The sequence below is a fragment of the Natator depressus genome, chromosome 4 (genome assembly GCF_965152275.1).
Source record: "Natator depressus isolate rNatDep1 chromosome 4, rNatDep2.hap1, whole genome shotgun sequence".
In the NCBI taxonomy this organism is placed as follows: domain Eukaryota; kingdom Metazoa; phylum Chordata; order Testudines; family Cheloniidae; genus Natator; species Natator depressus.
The window spans coordinates 136,715,565-136,728,778 of NC_134237.1; the positions used below are offsets into that span (position 1 = coordinate 136,715,565).

The window sequence follows — 13,214 nt, forward strand, 5'->3', positions numbered from 1 at the left end:
TAAAGTATTCCTCAGGTTTCAGCGTGTCCACTGAATGCTTTAATCTTGTCCCATGCCAGATGTTTTCTTTAACAAGCACAAAAAAGACAAATTTAAATAATGTTGAGTCTGACAAAAGCAGAGTAACTTTAAAGGGGAAAAACCCTGTTAAAAGGACCAGCCAGGTCACCTAGTGATGGTGCAATGTCAGACTAGCTATTTTGTTTCGCTCTTCTAATTTCACTCTTGTTTTTCCCCATCTGGGTAATTTGGTAACTTGGAACTGATTTTCTGAAATACTATAACTGCAGTAGAAACTTAGTCTGGATACTGTTGTTGTTGTTTGTATTAAACTAGTATCTTTGGGGACCCCCTTGTGCCAGCTGCTGTTCAAACAAATGCTATGAAGACAGTCCCTGTTGCAGTCTAGGCTTGTGACAAGAGGCAGCAGGTGCATGAAGCAGACAAATAGGAAGGGGATTGACAAGGAAGCAGTGAAACAGCATGATGTCTTTCTGTAGTAGATTATTTTACTGTTAACAGCTGTTTAATCGAAAGATGCCATTTTAAAACACACAAGTTTGAGAAGACTTAAAATGTTTTTGTTAACCATGTAGTGCACGTGTGTGCAGACAGAGACTAATTTAATGGATTAATATTTTTTAAACTGTCAAGCCATCATAAAATCGCCTCTTCTCAAGCCTATTAGAAATAGCTTGAGAAAATAAACAGGCTTTACATTTTATTTCAGTACAAAATGCCTGTGTAAAAAGAAATATTCATTTTTATTTCATCTTTAATTTTTCCTTCTAATCTTAGGCTGCTACTTCATTAAGATTTGACATATAAAATTGCATTCCAACCATTTTATGACTGACTGAGCTGATCATTTAGCACTTGCCATTCACTGTATAATTAATCAGAAAATTTCCTAGGAGAGATTCAATAAAGTGTCTTCCTCCAAATACTGTCTACACATTCTGTTACAGTCAGGGTGAGATCTTCAAAGGTTTATAGTTTCTCTTTAAAATTGTTGGAAACTGTTGAAAAATACTCTGGACTCTAAATATCTTTTCTTTCAAGACAACAGGTGTTTGAGAATCCACCACATCCCTGGTATGTTCCAGTGATTAACTGCACTCTCGTGGCTGGCCATTTCTGCATTAGGCGCACACAGCCAGTAAAGGGTTGGATACTATTGCAAGTTAGGACAGGTACGTTGGCTAAGCTGTGCAAGTAGCAGATGTGTGGGCGCTAGTGTTGATACTAGCCTGTCTGTCTGTATAAATCTCTCATGAGCGTTATTTTCATCCAAAACAGAGGCAAAAATATTGGTGTGTAATACCTTCCAAACAGTGGGATCTTTCATGCAAATTGTACCTAAGATGCTTTTGAGCTTACACAAATAGCTGAGACAGGGAAAGGTCTGTTTAGAATTGAGATTGAAAAAGAGATGAAGTAGGAAGACGCAAAAAGGCTTTTCAGGATAGCAGGAGATGCAGAGGAGAAGACTCTGGCATTGACAATAGGGGGATTGTGTGGAGAACCAAACAGGAGACCAGTGCTACAAGAATAGATGGCACAGGGACGCAAGCAGAGAGAGTTGGAATAACTAAAGGGAAGATTTTAAGAATGATTTTTAAGTGGATCGTGAAATGAATGGAAGAGCCAATGGAGTTGGCCGAAAGTAGATGTGATGCAGGAGGGCTTCCTTGTACGTGTGAGGAGGTAGGCTGCAGCATTCTGACCAGGCTTGGAGTCTGGTGAACTGGGACTTGGGGAAGCTAACAGCCAAGGAGGAAGGAGATGGAGGAATGGATGAGGATTTCAGTGGAGGTGGAGGCGAACGGCACATGTGGGCCATGCTGTGGAGGTGGTGGTAGGTACGTTTGCCGACATAAGCATGTTTCTGTTCCCGTGATGCGTGGTGTTTGAGGTCTTTATGCTTTCCTGTGCTTTTCCCCACATCACAAGATTTGAGCACAAATGTGCTTATTATCATAAAAGAACTTTTATGCTAATGTTTCCTGGCTTTCCATGGAATGTTTTTCTGTTTATTTAAGAGGAATTCTGTGCCTTTAAGTCTGTGTTTAACATTTATACTTTATAGAAATTTTATTAACTAATGGGGATTCTTCTGAAATTTTTATGACTTCAAAAATTAAACTGCTAAATCACAGAGTTTGCTTAGTTCCGTGTGTCTATGACTAATGGCCACAGGGACTATAGTATTCCTGTAGCATGCTAGGCTGCTCTGTGGAACTGGTCAGAGACGTGGCTACATCATTCATAAGTAAACTCAAAAGTTTAATTATAGGGCAGCCCTATAGTTGCTGGACCAGCTTTTCCTATAGTTGCTTTTTAGGTTTTTTAAACTCCTGCAACCCAGGGATGTTTCTCAGAATAAATCTTTCATCCTCCAACTGTCATAACATTCAAGCTACACTAAAAAAGGCTAACAAAAGCAGAGAAATATCAAATTGAAGCCAGCCATCTTTAACTTACCTTGTGCCTACTTATTGTGCCAGAGGACTGTAGCTATCTGGGGTATCGGGAATACCACACTGAAGTCAGCTAAAGGGTACTGTTCAGTTTATATATATATATATATATATCACTTCATTGCTGGGGCGCTATCTCAGCGCCTAGGACAATAGGGCTCCAGTCTTGGTTGGTCTCTCTAGGTGTTAATGTAATAACATTTAAGAGTTTCCCAAATTAATCAACCTTTAATTATTTTAAAAAGTCCCTTTAAAAGTTTTCAGTATTAGGTGCTTGTATTGTGTGTATGTTGCAACTTCCCTTTACTGTCTGTAGCTGGTGGATATTCTAGTCACTGTACCAAGGGCTGACAGTAGATATTACAAGTAAAGTTGGTAAGGCTCTGGGAGCCTATGTTAACGTGGTACGGCAGCAGAATATGTAGTACGGTGCATGAATATGGAACTCCTCATCTGCAGAAGTTAACAATTTACAAAGATGGATGAATGACCAGTAATTTTACTTGCAAATGGGGGAAGTAAGGTACAGACTGGTTAAGTGACTTGTCTGAGATCACGCAGCAAGTCTTTCACAATGTCAGGGATATATCCCAGACGTGCCTAGAATTTTGTATCCACTTAAAACTGCAGAGGTTTGTTTTAAAAGCTTTATGTTGGAGGTCTGGGCATGGGATCTATAATGACCACCAGTGGGCAAGACTTATGTTTTATGATTCATCTGAAAGACAGCTCCTCTGGCTGCATGTTGTCCACTATACATAACACCCCCTGGGTCACCATCTTTGCTATGCGACTTTTGGAGGTGTTCAGTTACTGACCTGGGCCAGCCCTTTTCAGTTTGTGAGATTTGAGCAGATGACAAGTAATATGGAAAGGTGCACCCTCTAAAACTCAACAAAAGAGCATTTCAGCTCATTGGGAAATTCTGGAATCTGGTGTGCTAATGAGGAGGAAATGAGTTAAAATAAAACATATTAAGGGACTACTACACTTTACAATGGATCTTAATGATTAATGTTAAGGGAGCAGTCTCCATAGCCTCTAACTCATTGAGCACACTTTGTATGACACTACTATACAAATTACAAATGGGGTGTGTGTGATCAAAAAAAAGTGAAATCCTTCAGCAAACCAAGTTTTTGAGTTTGTTTTTATTAAAAAAAAAAAAAAAATTTTGCTGACAAATTCAGGCCATTTAGGCCTCCTGACATACTTTTTAAATTCACATACATAATAAATTTAGACCAGTGTTCCATTTTTTTTTATTATTGAACAATCACTTCAGTTTACATTAAATCTTGCCCCTCTCCAGTTGGATGGGAGATTAGAGAAGGCTGATGAGGGGTAAGAATGTCTTCATCAGACACATGATTGCGTTTGTTTGAATTCAGGAGTCACCCAAGCATTGCAGCCTTTGAATGCGGTTGATAATTGAAATGCAAAGTCTCTGATAACTGCGCTTTATTAATTTTTGTAGGTATCTCATGGGTTTATTTTTATGGGGAATCAAAACCTCTCTCAGGACGAGAGAGAGGGAATGGTGGCAGGCAATATAAGAGTATCATCATTAATGCAGTACCATAGACTAGTGAGATGAACTCTTTTGGGCTTTGCTGGGCCATGTGAAATCCATTCTTGGGATTGAAAGGCCAGGTATTATGTGCTCTGGAGGTTAGAAACAAGGGAAATCTTGTCTAACTGCTTCCTGTGTGTCTCTCTTACTTTAGCTTTTCTCTCTCATGTGCCCTTCCTTATGCTTGGATCACTTTCCCACTTACTGGGTACCAACTGGCTTTCTTCTCCTCAAACAAATACCTCCTTATGGCCCATTTCGGATCCCAGCCTGCTTCCTTCACCTAAACTTTTCTCTTATATTTTACTTGCCTGACATAGATTGTTAGCTCTTTTTTTTTTTTTTAACTTTTGTCAGAGGCTTTTATTTTAAACCATCCAAACAATAAAGGTACAGTTAACATTGAGAACCTAGTTTTAGGCAAGTCAGGCTTTTCAGTGATTTGTTAGTGGTCGTAGGTGGGACCCACTCCTATATCTTTTTACGTGTTGTAGAGAAAGGGACATGCTGCTCAGGAGAGCCACTCAGTAGCAGGCTCTTGGTTTTGCTTGCAGAGTGCTGTGGACATTTCCTATTAAATAGTGACTAGGAAATAAAAGGAAGAATGCTTGGGACTAAATCAAGCGCTGGTGTGCAGGTGCAGTTCTCTTTTGAAGGCAGGTTTGAATTTGGTCCATGGAATATATAGCATTGGTGGAAGGAGAAATCCTCAGTGTTCTAGAGTATAACACATTCTCAGCTTCAGAAGGTAAGTGGTAAGTCGGAAAACAGGGAAGGATAGAGCTTTTGATGCACTGTCATTGCTTGGGCCATAAGATATACGATAAGACTCAGTACTTGCATAGTACTTAAATATTCATATCCCTGTGAGGTTAGAAAATATTATCCCTGTTTTACAAATGAAGCTTTGACTTCGAGACTACTTGGTGATTCAACATCAGATCAGACCATTTGCTTCCAGGGCACGCAGCTTGTTTTTCAGTAGCATTATGTTATTCATAAGTACTTCAGACCTCTTTTCAGCAGGGAGAGGCATAGCACTCCGTCAGAGATTTACTCTGAGATTGAGATTTAATTTTACAATGGAAAGTTTGATAGTGAAATATTTTGGTTTAATGATACAAGAAGTGAAAAACAAAGGGAGTAACTACAGTGGGCATCTGCCACAAGCCATCTGGACCAGCTTTCTGGACCAGTGTTTCTGGACCAGCTTTCATGGTATTTGAATCTAAGGAAATGTAACTACCCGGATGTGTATGTGTAACCCACACACCACCTGGGTGTGGTGTTCTGTCCTATGTAGTGGCACGGAGACCACTTAGAGAGAGAGATTGAGTCCGCTCTACAGCCTTAGCTAAGGGATATATGGCTTTTAGCTCATGCAGCAGAGGCTCATGCACTAAGCTCCAAGATCCCAGGTTTGTTCCCACCTGCCGCCGACTGGGGTTTGTCGGTGTTACATATGTATAACACACAACCTAGCATACTGCATCCAACATGTGCCAAAGGCATGCAGAAGGCAACTTTATCCCCATAGAGAATTAAGCTTGGGTCTACTCTTTTTACCAGTATAGAGGAACTGACACCCATATTATGTTGATGCTTCACAGAGGACATAGAAAAAGCTCCAAAGATCTTGTACTGTAAATTTAACTGATGACAAAACATGTAAAGGGTACAGACTGAAAGGTGGGGGAGGGGTGAGGAGAGTGAGGGTTACAGCAAAAGACCACCCGATTACTCCTATACAGGAACTGGTGGAAAATGTGAAAGTTCTGTGCCATTGATCAGAAGCATAAAGAGGAATGAATCCACAGAACACAGCAATAAAAGGCTATTTCAGGGTAACAAGCCTTAGGGACTTAAGTGTAGGTAGGCATGACAGAATTCACATTGATTTATACAATTTCTATGGATAATATGTTTATTTTTAAGCAATTTTTTGATTTGTAATTATTTGAATTTTCACAGTTGTGGGAAATGGAGAGGTCAAACAATAATTCTTTAAAGACAATAGATGTTGAGGTTCAAAAAGTTAAAGCTTTCTGACCAGTAAACACAGTGTCAACATCATATGTCAAAATATCCAAAGTAAATAGTCTTAAATCAGGTTCTAATAAGTTCCCAAGTAGAATTTTCTTTGCCTAGCTGTAAATTTTGATTTATATCGATGGAAACATATTGGCTGGTTTGTGTGTATGGTGAAATCAAGGTTTCTCAACTTTCACTGATAAAATCCAATCCTTAAGCCCAAGTGTAGGGCCATTGGTGTATAGAGTCATTGAAATTGAGGAGCTACCCCAGTTTATAGCAGCCGAAGATCTAGCCTGTAGGTGGTGTGGTGGTGGTTCTTCTTCTGGTGTCCTTGTCACAAATGAGATGTGTTTCCAGAATATTGCGTGCACAAACAGTGGCTCTTTCTGTCGCTGCAGTGAGGTCCTGCTTCACACAGTTCTCCCCAGAGAACGTAGTGCTGTGCAATGGATAGATCTGTTCCTTGCTGGAAATAGCTCTTTCTGCGTGGCCTTTTGTAAATACTGTACGAGTAGGAAGAATACAAATAAATCACTCCCAAACCTCTGACGATCTTAAATTGGGAAGTGCATTTGGGTCCAGAAATCATGTGGCAGTAACATGATTTTAATGTCATATGTAACCTCAAGAATGATTTCTGTATCACCCATGAGCTTTTTAAAGTTTTTATGTAATGAAGATTTGGGGGATGGGGGAGGGTCTCTTTTCTCTGTCAGTTAATTTTTTTGATTGTGGCTTAGTGTCCGTTTGGTGAGATGACTGATTCGCAGTAACAAGTGAGTGGGGTCAGTGGCGAGAGCCTCACAGTGTGGTCTTTTTGGTTTTTTGGGGGTTTTTTTTTGAGTTTTTGTTTTTTAGATGTTTTTTCCTCTTAAAAATTGTGCATGAATTTAGCTGTTGTGAAAACAGGGAATGACTAGAGATGACTAAATCTAGGCATTGAGTTACCGGACACAGCACAAGCACTATGTGATATCTATCCTGACTTATAAGAAGCCTCCTATTAGTTCTGTGCCTTGCTTGAATTTAGACTGCCTGTTGTATTGAATCTACAGTATGCACAAATGGACAAGGAGGATGACATTTTAACAGGGTTAGAGCTTGTCTTTACAGGGGAAAAGCTACTACAGAACCGTCACTGAACTGCTGCTTAACCACTGGAACAATTTACCAAGGGTTGTGGTGGGTTCTCCATCATGGGCAATTTTAAAATCAAGAGTGGATATTTTTCTAAAGGATCTGCTCTAGTTCAAACAGGAGTTATTTTGGGGAAGTTCTATGGCCTGTTATGTAGGACGTAAGACTAGATTATCACAGTGGGGCCTTGTGGCCTTAATCTAGGAACCCACTGTGATGGTGCCCCCCATAAGGCTTTGTGGAAATATGCTTAAGAATATATATGACATAACTGGAATATGTTCATGTTACATATGCCATATAACATATCTATGTAAAGGTTATGACCTACTGAATCTATTAATCCTATTTGTATGCATGTATCATTTTTTGTATTAGAAATTATGAATATTGGCCGTGTACTGGCTTGATTTCTAAATAACCTTAGTAGAGCGTTTGGTCAGTTCCTGGAGAAAGGATTCGCAAAGTTAAGTGCCCAATGCATCTTGGAATGCTCCAGTCCACATAAGAAGTCTTCCTGGAGACATTCAAGATACCAAGTGGGCAATGGCTTCTGCCTGTAAAAACTGTGAGTTATGAATGGACATGTGACTTGCCCAGGTAACTCCAGAACTCCATCCTGGAGCTGGACTTTGCATAGGAGAGAGGAGGGGGTCTCCACCCACAAGGGAGAGTCTATTGAAGCCCATGGGAGACTCCTCCATTTTTTCTTCAGCTGGCTAAGGAGATAGCCTCTCCACCCCCAAGGATACCTGAAAGAAACTGGAACAAAGGACAGTAACTACAGGGGGTGTGAGTGCTTGCTGGACCCAGACTAGAAGGAGGCTAGTCTGTAAAAGAGCTTACTGGAACTGGTGAGGTTTTTATCTGTATTCAGTTTGTTTAGACATAGACTTGCGGGTTTTATTTTATTTTGCTTGGTAATTCACTTTGTTCTGTCTTTTACTACTTGGAACCACTTAAATCCTACTTTCTGTATTTAATAAAATCACTTTTTTCTTATTAATTAACCCAGAATATGTATTAATACTTGGGGTGGGGGTGGGGGCAAACAGCTGTGCATATCTCTCTATCAGTGTTCTAGAGGGCGAACAATTTGAGTTTACCCTGTATAAATTTTATACAGGGTAAAACAGATTTATTTAGGGTTTGGACCCCATTGGGAGTTGGGCATCTGAGTGTTAAAGACAGGAACACTTATGTAAGCTGCTTCAGTTAAGCCTACAGCTGTGAGGGGACGTGGTTCAGACCTGGGTCTGGTTTGCAGCAGGCTAGTGGGTCTGGCTCAAACCCGGCAGGGCACTGAAGTCCTAAACTGACAGGGTAGGAAAGCAGGAGCACATCAGGTGGCAGCTCCCAGGAGGTTTCTGTGATCCAACCCATCATACCGACTTCCACCAGTGCTGGTGAATTTTTTCTTAGTTGGCTTCTCCCCCTCTCCCCCCGCACCCCATTTTAGGTCTTTCATATAGTAAGATTGAAGGAGGCGTCTTTTCAGTGGTAGAGAAGAAAAGTAAGGGGAAAAGTTTTGAAAGTTGCCACAGTGATGTAAGTGCCTAAATCCTATTAACTTTCAGTGAGATTTAGGCTCTTAAATGTCTAAATCACTTTTGGGACTAGGATTTAGGCATTGAAGTCACTTAGGCACATTTGATAATGTTACTCCTGGTAGTTACTGGTCAAGCTCTTCTGATGCTTGTGGATTGATTGATAGGAAACAACGTGAGACAATTTGGCCACTTCACTCAGTTGATCACTCCAGTCATTCTTCCAGTGACATTAATCCAGGATTCTTTGTTTCATCCGAAAAGAGGGTACACTCATCGCACCAATTAATTCACTGCTGGGAGGCACAGATGCAATTTTTACAAATGTGATCTTATGTTTTACAACTTGCCTCCCCCCCGTACTGCAGCTGATGTTTTCCTGAATTCACTTTGGACTCTGGGTTTATACTAATGAGGGCTATTTTGCCTATAATTTCTATTGTCAGTGGGAATTTGCAGTAGGAAATCCACAGCAAAAGAAGTTTGCTTGAAGGGCTGATGAATTAATTGCATGGCTTAACAATTACGTTTATATAGCAACAACTGCTCCCCTCCCTCCCTGTTTGCAGGGTTTCTTTTAACTCCCCAATCTCCAAAGTATAATAATTTATGGGGGTCTCTCTCTCTCTATTTTTTTATACATGGCATGGGATTTTCAGAAGCACTCAGTGTTGACCTAATTCAGCTCCCATTGAATTCAGTGAGAGTGGTGGCATTGACGTGAGTGGGAGCTGGTAGGCCAACAAAGAGCATTTCTGAAAATCCCAATCTTAATTTTTAAATTACATAAAAATAAGCAAGAACAGCTGCATCATATGATCGAGATTGTAGGGCACAAGAGGTTGGAGAGATGAGATTTTTTTGAGCACAAGGTGGGCATGTAAACAAATTGACAAGGCTGGGCTGGGAGGAGCAACGGAATTCTGACTCAAAACTATTATTTACCGTTTGTGTTACAAATAGAATCAGAGATTGAGGCCCCTTTGTGCTGGGCATTGTCACAAAAAGACAGGCCCTGCCTCAAAAAATTTGCAGTCTTGTTGTTTGGCAAGATGCAGCTGGTGGATGCAACTAACGAATATCGTGGGAGGAAGAAAGTGGATGAAGTGAAATGAAGGAAGTTCCGAATGGTAGACAGTAGTCCCAGCTGACCACCTTCCTAGTTGCGGTTGAGAGGGCAGGGTTTTCTTGTTGGTCTCTAATAGGAATTGCATGGGGATTTTTCTAATCAAGCTACTAACAGTCCAACACTCTGTAGATGGAAGCTCAGGCTCTTTAATCACTGTTTTTGCACTTGCTTCCAACTCTGTTAAATCTCCTAATCCCACAATAATCTTAACACCACCTACTGCTTTGTGTCCTCTTAGCGCTTTACAAATGGGAGTCCTCACAACGCGTGGGTGAAGCAGGTGTGCACTATCTGCTATTTAAAGGTGATGAGTTCTGAGATATTGGGAGGATTCCTCATTTAACGAAGGCCACAAAGGGAATCCGTGATAGAACTGGGGTTAGAATTTGGAAGTTCCTGGCTCATCCTATGTTCTGATCACCAGAGAAGGTAGCCTGTTATGATGTGCAAACATCCTGGACTTCTCAAACTTCTGAAGGAGAAGCTTAGCAGATGCTGACACTTCTGTCATTGCTAACCTTTTTCAGCCCCTCTTAACGCTGTTTATAGATCTGCTAACCCATGGAACAAGTGCCCTGAGGGTTCTCCTTATAAGCAGACAGCAGTATAAACAAACACCCCACAGTGTCCTCAGTACACTCCAGCCTTTAGGAGTTTTGTTTTCAGTTCTGACCCCACAACCTTTCCTCTGGTTGGCAGTGTGCTGGCGTTGACAGTTGGAATGGTTCGGCCAAAGTTGAAAGACAATTGCTAGAGGAGCAGCGGCCAGGATGGTATGTGTTATTCAGCAGGACCCCCTTGAGGCGAAGCTTTGAATCTGGTGCACATTTCAAAGCATGTGTTAAACTTTATGTGATACTGATTAAAACGGAGGGCTTCAGGGTGAATTGGCAGGGCCCCACAATTGCATCTGCCAAATGACATGCAAAGAAATGTCTTGCTACAAGATAGGGGCTAAAGTATTTGTTTTAGCAGAATCAAACACCAAAAAGGGAAAAGTGACTCTGGACACATGTATGTGTACACAACACTACTTACAGGTTCTGTCTGAGTCCTTTTGTGCATATGGTATTTCAATTGAAAGGCATTTCTTTGGAAACCCATATGGAAATAATAGGGTTTTTTATCATGTCCTTCAACTTTGTGTTCCCAATGAGCAGATGTAAAAAAGTGAGAGATTAAATGAACACAAGTACTGTAAACCCTGGTTAGATCCACTGATGAGATGGAACAAAACTTATCTTTCAGGATAGTAACAGACCTTATATGCAATCAGTCATTACAGGAGATCTGGTCCTGACAGGTGCAGGCTGACTGCAAATCCTTAAGAGATTAAGTGGCTGAGTGCTTTATATTCTTCAGTGTGTATTGCTGCTTTTTTTTTTTTTTAAATAAGGGTCTCAAAGTGCCTTGCAAACAGTTGAGCTTCACTTTCACAAGGTCCCTAGAAAGAGGGTGAAGATTTGTATTTCCATTTTATAGATGGTGAAGCTGAAATGTAGAGGGTTTCATTGTTTGGACCCAGGTTTCACCATGTCTCAGTGGCAGAACTGGGAGTAGAGCTTGAGTCCTGACATCCAGTTTCCACCTCTAATCAGTATTCATGCTCAGTACTCCCATCTAATTGCACTACACAGGAACTATTGTTAGAAATCTGAAGCAACATCTCACCTAATTAGGTGCCCAATCCACAATGATTTGTAGCAAAACGTACTGAAGTATGGCTAAAGGAGGTTAAGGGGCCAATTTGCGGTCTTTTTCAGGGGCTAGTGGGCTACAATGGGCTGTGTGTGGGGCATATAGGGAAATGGGATTGTGGTGCTCTGGGGACATGTGGGGGGTAGTATTTGGAGGATGGCAAGGTCTGGGTTCTTGGCCACAGCAAGTACCACTAGGTACAGTGGGAATTTAGGAAACAATCAGAAGAAAGTGGCAAATTGGAGAAAGCACTGGGAAATGTGTTGCTGGGGAGATAGGGTGGATAATTGTCCCTACAAAATACAGCACGTATGAGCATAAGTATATCACTTCCATTCCTGAGTATTCAGCAGCTCTTTACCTATGTCATATTAACCCTTTAGACAGTGAATGGACAACCACACGTGTAGATTTCCAGACCAGGACATTGGCATGATGCTTTCCCCACATGGCTGCAGGTGAACAGCAAGTACCAGGATGTATGTACAACGTCTTTTATTAGTAACAATCTGTAAAACTGGAGAGACCAATTAGTCTTCAGTTTTATGTTTCTAAGGTTGTATTTAAAGTAGGCTTAAAGTGAGTTTCCTTAACCTGCCAATTCCTGTAAACATACAAGGAGTGTTGGGTCATCCACATAAAGTTTTTGTGACCTGTTTGCTTCAGTTTTCATATGCAAAATTCCTCCTTTTCTCTAAGCTCATTAAAAAGAGCCCAAACCACCCCTCCTCCGCTGGCTGTTTTCGGCGTGTCTTCTGTTCTTGAGGTTCCTAGAGTTTCTTGAGGATCCCCAACCTTTGTTTTCAGGCTTCGGTGTTTCCATTCAGTTTTTGTCAAGAGCAAGTGTGGGGCGTGCACTGTTCTCTTTTCTTTTGTGTGATTGCCGGCATGCCCAGGACCCTTTCTCTGGCTATTTGTATTGAGTGAGGGCTAGGATGTTTTCAACTGTGCTTTATTTAAACTACTTTGTGTGTCTCATTCCAGGCTCTTGATAGAAACAAAAGTTGAGAAAATGCTCACAACATATCAGGTTTGTCACCACAGATCAATTAGCAAAGTTTCAGCACCTCCTACAGTTTAAAATGGATGAGATGTGCATAAATCAGTGGCGCCCAAATCAGAGCTGGAGGGATACATCTACTGGGCCATACTTATTCCTAGAGAAATTCTTCTCTTTCCTACCATTTCACAGCCACCTCCTCAGCCCTTCCAGATGGCTCCTGCTGTTCCTCTGGGCTAACACGTACCTCTGCAGCTGGTCACCATGCCTAGTTTTAATCTGGTTACCGCTCCAGTGGCTCAGTTTTCCTTCAACCTATTTTCTCACCACCTGGCTTTCTCCCTTCCCAGCACAGCTCTATCTTAACCTTTCCAGCCCTCTGCTGCTAATTCTGTCCCCTTTCTTCCCTTCCAACCCCCCTGCACTGCTGCTACTCCCCCAGTGCCTTGGAACCCCTCTTCGCTCTTGTCTGCCTCCCTTCTAATATAGATTTCCCCCTCCGTCCTGGGATTGAAAAGAATTCAGGGCAAGGGGGTTAATTGGATCCTGGCTACTACATGTGGGCTACATATGTTTAGAATATTGTGCCCTATGAGCCACACTTAAAGTTTATTTG

General features: G+C 41.3%; 1 protein-coding gene across 2 annotated transcripts in view; it reads left to right on the plus strand.

Annotated features, from left to right (window-relative positions):
• The window catches only part of EXOC6B (exocyst complex component 6B), a 454,956-nt gene that overhangs the window by 90,418 nt on the left and 351,324 nt on the right, over positions 1–13,214 (plus strand). The window lies entirely within an intron of this gene.